At 38.4% G+C, this 10,043-nt stretch overlaps 1 long non-coding RNA gene across 2 annotated transcripts; it reads right to left on the bottom strand.

Moving 5' to 3' along the window:
• Positions 1–1,024: 1,024 nt before the first annotated feature.
• LOC147610138 (uncharacterized) lies at positions 1,025–8,387 on the bottom strand. 2 transcript variants are annotated; one of them, XR_015264155.1, is made up of 3 exons: positions 8,136–8,387; positions 1,562–2,621; positions 1,025–1,065 (listed from the first exon to the last, which is right to left on the bottom strand). It is a non-coding gene; the product is annotated as an uncharacterized LOC147610138 (long non-coding RNA). The 2 variants fall into 2 exon arrangements; XR_015264154.1 differs by lacking the exon at positions 8,136–8,387 and adding an exon at positions 4,677–4,829.
• Between the last annotated feature and the right edge of the window lie 1,656 nt (positions 8,388–10,043).

The raw sequence follows: 10,043 nt of genomic DNA, 5'->3' as shown, positions 1-10,043 counted from the left end.
CCTAGTTTGCACTTTTTCTAGATATCCTTATATCTACCCATGTACTTATATAGTGAATACATTGTATCTCTAAATAGTGAATACATTGTATCTCCATATAGGGAATACATAGAAGCTTACCTTTTTCTATCTATGAATCACGTTAATATACTATTTACCACATTTTATAAACATTTCAAGATTATCTATCAAATATTAAGATATACAATAGGTGTCCCATGTTAGATCTACATCCACCAAGACTACATTCATTAGAGAGGTTTGGCTTATCGTTTCACCACCTGTACATACATGCAAACACATCTTAACTTTGAAACTTCAACAAATAACAAAGATATGGGAAGGATCACAACCCTCATAACTCAATCTTGATGTCAATGGAGCATAGCCTATAATTAGTTGGACGTTTCTATGAAGAGGAGTCCCATGTTAGAGCCGCAACCCTATTGCTACAGCTCTCTACAACTCTCAGCTTTCTACCATGCCCCATGGGACAATACACATCTCAGCCTTATGAGGGCAAATCTCGTGATGCAACGCAACCTTGCAAGAGATCAACTCAGCTCCCAAAGGTTGGACATAGCTCTTATAGTAAAGATTATATCAACCAGTATCTATAGAGAAACTGCGTCTAACACCACAGTAGTCAAGTCATTGTAGTCAAGCATCCTAGACAAGATGAAACGGCCCTAAGCACTACGAGCATTCAATAAATCTCATTAGCTAAACTTAGCCAAAATGCATAGAATGTTTGCATATGCTTACTTTATTAACGGTTGGATTAAACCCATGTGTTGTGCTGCTTTGTTTAGGCTCCTTCCATACACTTGGATCCCTGCTATACATTGGTGGGTGATAGGGTATAAACAATTGATGAATGGCCTCTCATAATCAAATACAGTATTTGTAACACAAGTTGATAAAAGAATCAGCAAAGAAGGGAAAACATTAAAAGAATCAAGATATACCTATAACCCATGCTTCTATCAAGCCCTATGCCATTGTTGCTTTCTTTATGAAAATGAGGTTGTTGAGTGTATCCTCCATACTCAACTCAATCAGCATCTATGAAATCTATGTGACATTACCGATTTGAAATAAGACCTAACTAGAGCAAAAACATCATGCCTATAATTCATTGTCATCAGAATGTTGTCATCAGAATGTAAATAAGAGATACAGTAAACTCAGTTTATCTAGCACCTATGAAAATGTGTCATTACTAGTTTGAGGCAATACCTACTTAGAGCCATATGCAAGAGTACCTTCTAACAGCAAAGAATCCAAAAAGGCACAACAAGCCAACTTCACATTAAGATCTCTTTGTAGGCTTTAAAAAAAATATCATGGCTTCTCATTTTTAATAGCATCCACAAGTCCTCTAGATACAAACTCTTCCATGTAAACAATTTTCGTTTCCATGCGTAGAGTACCCCCACATGCATCCCTAGATTCGAATCATTACCAACTTCAGGCTACCAAAAAATCCTCTTAATAATAGAAACAAATTCATATAAAACACCTGCTTAGAACATCACATATAATCACGAGCCAATGTCACCTCAGATTATTTGCCTGGATGAATCACAAAACCGAATGAATATTAAACCCTTACATATCTCATCTTTTGTTGATCTATCACATAGCATCTAAGAAAGTCTTCTATAGTCCTAATACCATTCTGTTGGAGCCTCTTATGAAAAGCTCCATCTTTACCGATCTTGTCGAATCACCACACCTTGTCAACAAAAGCTAGTGGGGAGTGCTTTTTGTAAAAAGAAAAGCACAAAAATTAAGAATATCATGCAAATAACCAAACTCTAAAGAAGAGGGGGTGATTTTGTAAACTGAAAAGCACAGAAATAAAGCATATCATGCAAATAAAAAAACTCTAAAGATACACAAATAACCAGATAGCTTACATATTATGTCTCCTCCCTACAAGTGGAGTATGTAGCTTGCCAAACACCAGCTCCATTAGAACCACCCAGAATTGGTAGCTTGCCAGATACCAACTCCATGAAAACCACCCCAAAACTAGTAGCTTTCTAGACACCAACTCCATCAAAACCACCCCAAAATTGGCAGCTTGCAAGCAGACCCACCCCTTATGTCTGGCACTTGCCCCATCAGAACCACCCCTTGTGTCTATAGCAGTTTTCTATGGCCTTCATGCTCGAGAAGGGGGAAAGAGATTGATAAAATATGCAGTACATAATTGGCAACAAAAGAGCATGGATAGTGCACGCAAGAATCCTTTATAACCAACCAAAGCCAACATATTTTACATGCTTCTCTATTGCCTCTACTTCTTTCTTTACCTTTAAAAAGAATCACTCACCTGCGAATGCTTTGCTTGACAATAAATAGAGATGTTATATTGTATACCTTATCAAAGAAAGCATTGACTTTCTCAAGCTGCTCTGACATGGGAGGTTCAACAGTCCAATTTTCAATCTCTTTGTACCAAGGAGCTCAGCCTAAGGTATAGAGTTGCTGCTGCCCTTACAGTTTCAAGCTTTTTAATCGGAAACCCGTGAAAGCGTGCTAGTACTTGCATAAAGCATAAGCAAAGGGATTTCTTCATGATGTTTTGTGGAATCGGTTGTATTTTAAAATTCCTGCAATTCAATGACAATGTTCTTAACATGCATCATCACCATTGAATATCATGTATCCAATCAGTTGCTCTAGATGAGCCTCCATAATTTCATGAAACTTCAAGAGCTTTATGCATATCATCAGTTTCAAATGCCTCCAATCTAGATTTCACCTCAAGTATAGAATTTGCATGTTTCTGTACATCAACTTTGATTTTCTTGAAGTATGCAGATCTGAAAGGACAGGTTGAAAGAGAAGACAAGAAGGTGAACCATGCTCTTCAAACTTGAACATCTATTGCATCTCAACTGTCTAGAAATTAGCAACTAATGCATAGAAGGATGTACATGAGAATCTTGCCTTCTGGTGATCTCAGCAAGAGCTTCAGCCATTCCCTCATGTGTACCAGCTCCCACCATTGTCTAACGTTGTACCGCTACATCAGCTGATATTGAGAAGATGGATGTTGCTCCTTCCACCTTTTTTTTCATCCCCATGTACAGGCTACTTATAGTAGAAGATCTCTTCAACTTAGCTGATCTACTGGACTGAGTTGTTTTTATTCCTAAGTTGAGGTGGGGGTGGACGTGGAGGTAGAGGTGAGCTATACTAAGAACCTATAAGAGCTTACTACCATCTCTTGCACCCCCAGCCAACACCTCCACCTTCTTTTCATCTCTACCTCACTCATCATGATCCAGCACAACATGAATCTTTCCATCCCCCTCTCTCTAGATCACTTTTGCAAGCTCCATAACAAAAGCCCAATTGAACTCTCTCTACCCCACTTTCATGCTCTTTGCTAACTCTCTAGAACTCCTCTTTGATGCCATTCCACCTCTCCACACTGTCACTCCTCGCTACCTGACTCTCTCTAATCTTAAAGCTTGGTTGTAAGAACCATCCAAGTCTTTGATGCATTACCTATCTAGCCCAAGAAAAGGAGCAATAAAATATGTATCCCCCCAACATACTTGATTGGTTGTACCTTGATTGTGGTTAGGCACGGGTTGTACCTTGATTATCATCTACAAGGCTAGAGGCAAGCCCTCCCACAAAGGAACCAATAAGTCCATGAGCTTCCTGTGTGTTTCATGACCTTTGCAGCACACTTTGAGTCTCTCTCAGACTCTGTGTATTTTAGGGTTAGTTCAAGAAATCTCAGTGCTTTTTAGGCATGTAGAGGCATATCAAACAAGAAGTCTCTCAAGCTCTTTGCCATGCATTTAATTGAATTATCAGATAGGACCTCCTCTATCATGACCTTAAGCAAAGCAAGGAATGAGGATGGCAAAATGCATGCCTCCACCCATGAGGACAACATCCTCATCGCGTTCGAGGCATATGGCAGGATCTCTAAAGTCCCTGTCAAGCTTTTAAGTGCGGTTTCGGAGCTCGCTGACATGCGCAATGATGTGTGCAGATTGGCAGTCGAGAAGAGGGAGACCATCATCATCTTGCCTTACAACTTCTATCAGAAGGAAGATGGCACAACAGAGCACATCAATCCGGGGTTAAAGGCACTTAATCTCAGGGTTATTGTACAGCATGCACCTTGCTCTGTGGGTGTACTTGTAGAAGGGGGTATGGGGGTCAGACCAGCTCTCAGAAACCTCTAACCCTCACAAAATTGCGGTTGTGTTCTTTGGAGGGCGAGATGATAGAGAGGATTTAGCGCTTGGGTGGAGGCTTGCAGAGCATCCCAATGTAAAACTATGGATTCTCATGTTTAAACCTAATCAAGAGCAAGGGCAGCTTAATCATGAGATCAACATAGATAATTTTACTAATCAAAATGATTGAAAGTTTGATGAAGAGAGCTTAGCTACCATTAAATCATTAACAGAGGAGGCACGAGACAACTCATGCTAATCTATACACCAACTCATGTCAGTAGTAGGGGAGGGATCCCTCTCAAATATGGGAGTTGAACGCATGCTAGCTTTGGTCAAGCTAGACCCAATCTGGCAGCTCCTCCTTGTGGTAGAAGGAAACGCAGACAAGACACAACCAATTAAAGAAAACACACACACAAAAAAAAGACCCTAATTTTGAGAACAAAAGAGGGTTTTTACTTGTGAACAACGAGTGGGATCATGTTGCAGCCAAAACCACTCTCATGTTACCATTGCTAGTAGATTCGACATGATTTTTGACGACCTCTGTCCATGCCCATAGCCGTGATCTGGTGCTTAGATACCAAGAAATGGCGGCAACCAGTCGACCAGATGAACTAGATGGTTTAAAAAATGGGAAAAAATCTAATGGATTCTTTAATTTTTTTTCGCGAAAAACAAAGATACTACTTATATATTTATATATATATATATATATATATATATATATATATATAAAGAGAGAGAGAGAGAGGTGTATTAACGTCAGTAGAATGCAACACGAGGGCATATACAACCAAGAGTTGGACTTGAACTCGGGTGGATCATGGCCTTTTTAAGGGAGAGAGAGAGAATCACTTTTGTGAACTGCGACTTGGGGTAGATAAATAATAGCTTTTGTGAATTGTGTGTATACATACACACACTTATACATATACACCCAAATAATCCAAATATTAATATAAAGTGTAACCTGTGATAGCTATATAATGTGCATCCAATTGTACACTTGCAAGCTGGGCTAATGGTGATCGAGATGGGTGCCTCCAAGCTACACTGTATGGTTAAAATAATGCATGGGCCTTTGTTTTCATATTTTGACAAGTTACAACACACCAATTAAGATGTATATATATATATGAGCTGTATGAGCTCTTCTCAATCCCTATGTGATCCTACAGGCTTGTAGGAAGTCTTGTGGGTCGTATGATCTTATTAGATCTCTAATGAACAAGATTTTTTGAATTATATGAGATTTTACACGAATTATATGACCTCTTAGTTCTCAACTTAGATTCTAATTGCAAGTCTTAGGTAATCTTGTCTTTGATCATCTCAAGATCTTGTAAGCACCTATGACTAAGGTACAACTTACTCACAAAGTCATCTTAGATCACAATCATCTCTAATCATCTCATATTGACTAGATCTCTAGTCATTTCGACCTTAGCTTTGATCATCTCAAGATCTTATAAGCACGAGAACCAAGCTAAGTTCTATGGGTATTATGATCTCATTAGATCTCTAACAAGATTTTTTAGAGTTATATGAGCTCTTACATAAATCATGAGATCTTACATGAATTATGAAATCTTAAGAAAGTTCATGAGCTCATGTATGGTCTTTTGAGCTCTTAAGAGTTTCTACCGTACATAAAAGCTGATCTTAGACATTATAAGATGATCACATTAATCTAAGAAATTATGTGAGCTCATATATGGGCTTATGAGATCTTAAGAGCTTCTACCAGACACTATGTGGTCATAAAATTAGATTATAAGATTATCACATTAATCTAAGTTGTATATATGCAAGTAAATTCATGTTTATGACTACCACCTCAATATGGAAAGGAAGATGCACGTCAGTGCACAACAATAAATGTATATTAAGTTTAAAGAACTCTTATGAGCATGAAGTAGCTCTTGGGTCCACTTTTACTTCTCTACATGATTCCTAGTCACGTACACTTTCACATAAGAAACTATATCAAAAATAGATATACTACCCATTTATTATCTCAAAAAATAAATAACTACCCATTTATTAGCTTTAAAAAAATACACTATCCATTTATTATCTCATATGATGAACAAAGAACTTTCATCTGATCCTATCAACTCATAAGAGCTTCCTATCGACTCATAAGAGCTTCCAAGATCACATCCACATGTGAAAATACACTATCCATTTATTATCTCATATGATGAACAAAGAACTTTCATCTGATCCTATCAACTCATAAGAGCTTCCAAGATCACATCCACATGTGAAAGAGCACGTATAAGGACACATACATCGTCAAAATCTTCTTCCCATCATCTCGTGCATGTGAGATTACCTTGTTGACATGTGAGACGTACAAGTTCTACAAGCTCTTCTCAATGCCTATGTGATCCTATGGGCTTGTAGGAAGTCTTGCGGGTCTTATGATCTCATTAGATCTCTAACAAGATTTTTTGAAATTATATGAGATCCTACATGAGTTATATGACCTCTTAGTTCTCAACTTAGGTTCTGGTGGGTCTTAGGTAATCTTATCTTTGATTATCTCAAGATCTTGTAAGTACCTATGATTGAGGTATGACTTACTCTCAAAGTCATCTTAGATCTTAGATCACAATCATCTCTAGTCATTTCTACTTTTCTTTGATCTAGTCATCTCACATTGACTAGATCTCTAGTGATTTCTACTTTTCTTTGATCATCTCAAGATTTTATAAACACTAGGACCAAGCTAAGTTCTATGAGTTGTTCTCATCGTATGTGCTCGTAGGAAGTCTTATGGATCTTATGATCTGAGTAGACTGCTAAACAAGGTTTTTTTTAATTATCTAAGCTCTTACATGAATTACATGATCTCTTACATAAATTATGAGCTCTTAAGAAAGATCATGAGCTCATGTATAGTCTTATGAGATCTTAAGAGCTTCTACCATACACTATGTGGTCATAAAATCTGATGACATTATAAGTTAAAGTAAAATTTTTAATAACCATTTAATCATTTGTGGTTCAATTCTCCACATAGGCAATCCATTCTCCATATAGGAAATGGAAATACCTAGATAATAGCCCATATTTCTTATTCATTCTCTATATAGGAAATTTAATTATCTAAATACTGGCCCATATTTCTTATATAGGAAATTGAATTACCTAGATATTGACCCACATTCTCTATGTAGGAAATTGAATTTCCTAACTATTGGCCCATATTTCCTATGTAGAAAAATGAATTACCTAGATACTAACCCATATTTTCTAGATATGGAAATAGGCAATAAGATTACCTAGTTTTAATATAGAAAATTTTCATCTACATAATCAGGAAATCTTTCCTATATATCGTGAAGTTCACTATATAGGGAACCACCAAAAGTTCCTTGTGTGGGCCGAACCACCCACCTTGCAGCTCCATGGCCATGAGTTCTTGCATGTTGGATCTTCAGTACACAGGCGACAACTTGAAGCTAATGGGGATGGAAGATTGTCGTGATGTGTAGAGAGAGAGTGTGAGAGAGAGAGAGAGAGATTTAAATGACTCAACGATCAGCTTAGATCAAAACCCCCTCCCTGGCTTGGTTTTGCCTCCTATAGTTGAGAACTCTGAGCTGCTGGACTTCCTCAGCTTCCTGTTATTGCAAACGAATGCTTCTTTCTAAGGTTGTTCTTCACAACTCCACTCAACCTATTGCTTGGGCCACGTTGGCAAGACCTGGGAAATTCCCAGATAAATCGAAACAAGACGGCATTTCTGTGATTATAAAGGCCCCAAGAAGCTTTCTGCTTTAGATGCGTCCTCTGAAATCTTGGGCGGTAGACACAAGACATTAATCTCGATTAATTTAACAGTTACCTTGATTTAACCACCATTATATCTGAGATTATTATATAAGCCAGGTCTCGGATGCATACCTGCGCAGCCAATTGAGGAACGCTTTCAACAGGCCCATGACGACTACGCTAGATGAACGATGATGACCACGACGAGTGAAAAGCACGATACAGCAGGTGGGGTGGGGCTTCGGCACCAAATATTAGTGGCAAACAGGATTGCTCAAAAAATGCACGCTCATTTCAGCCGGCCGGAGGTGGCCGATCGCCCCTGCATGTGCTAAGGCTACCCAACCCCTCTACCTATCTCCCCTTTTAAGTGGCCAAAGGAGAGAGGAGTCGTCAAGGGAGAAAGAGAGGAGCAGTCAAAAGGGAAAGAGCAGAGATTCACGGTGCTCTTTTTTCAAATTTGAATTTTTGAAACGAGAGCTATCCGTTTTTACTTAATCATTTTTTGAGAGAAAATATAGGGCCTCTTCAACTCCCTTTTAAAAGGTCATCTTCATGATGAAAACTTCAAAGTGTAAGGAAGACTTGTGTATGTAAGATACACTTATTTAAGTTTAGGCATATCTTACCATGCATCCTTATCTATTAAAAATTTAATTAATTAAAATTATATGTATTTATTTATTTTATAAATACTTATGTATATATATATGTATAGATATATATATATAGATATATGTGTCTAAAAGTAATAAAATATAGTATTATATATAATATATATTTGAGAGAGAGAGAGAGAGAGAGTGTGTGTGTGTGTGTGTGCATGTATGTAAGAGAGAGAGAGAGAGAGAGAGAGAGTTTCTATGTGTAGGAGAGTGTCTGTGAGAAGAGAGAGTGTGTGTGTGTGTGTGAGTGAGAGAGAGAGACAGATAGACAAACAAACAAAGAGAGATAGAGACAGAGACAAGTAGACATTCACACACACACATGTACACATGTACACACATCCACACTCGTGCATGTGGAGGGGGTGTGTGTATGAGAGTGAGAGAGAGAGAGAGAGAGAGAGAGAGAGAGAGAGAGAGAGTATGTGTTTGAGAGAGTGTGTATGCGAGACAGGTGTGACAAGAGAGAGAGAGAGAGTGTGTGTGTGCATGCACGTGTGTGTGTGTGTGTCTGTGTGTGTGTGTGAGAGAGAGAGAGAGAGAGGGTTGTGTTTATGCACGTGACAGAGACATAAAGAGAATGCATGAGAGAGAGAGACACATAAATATGCATCTATGTGAGAGACGTATACACAACACAAGCATATACGTACACACACTCACTCACTCACAAATACACATGCATAGATGCATACACACATGTGCACTTGCATACACAGATACATATGTAAGCACATATGCATACCAGAGGAAAAACTTTATATTGTACCAATATGCAGGTCACCTACTTGTTCATCTTTATGCAACGTTACATGACGTACATGTTTAGTGTTTGCCATAAGTTCATTGACTATTTGGTGGAGAGAGAGAGAGAGAGAGAGAGAGAGAGAGAGAGAAGAGAGAGAGAGAGTTATATTAGCATCTACAAAAAATCAAAGCGTATATAAGACTAGAAGTGTTGCAATGAATCCATGAAGCAATCACATCATGGAAAAAAAGCTATAGCCATCTAGGTTGTGGTGGGAGAAAAAACTACCTAGATGAGAGTAAGAAAGGACTCAACATATCAAGTATAAACCTTGTGTCGCAAAAGGGAGATCCATGCATAGCCTTTACATAAGTAACCTCATGCAAACCCTATACCCATGGTGGTGACCTCATGAGAACCCTATATCCATGGCGGTGACCTCATGTAGACCCGCTACCCGTGGGGTAGAGCAATCATGTGCCTCTAGAGCATCTCTCGTATCTTGGACTACTATGTGTACCCAATGGGCCTTAGATGCCTTGCATGCTACAACCTAAGTGTTCTCTCCAACATAGGAGGCATAGTGATTGGGCCTTAGATGCCTTGCATGCTACAACCTAAGTGTTC

The sequence above is a fragment of the Cibotium barometz genome, chromosome 50 (assembly GCF_041138505.1).
Source record: "Cibotium barometz isolate CiBa-2024 chromosome 50, ASM4113850v1, whole genome shotgun sequence".
NCBI classification, from domain to species: domain Eukaryota; kingdom Viridiplantae; phylum Streptophyta; class Polypodiopsida; order Cyatheales; family Cibotiaceae; genus Cibotium; species Cibotium barometz.
The sequence above is the reverse complement of the archived record's forward strand: the minus strand, read 5'-3'. Positions and strand labels throughout refer to the sequence as shown.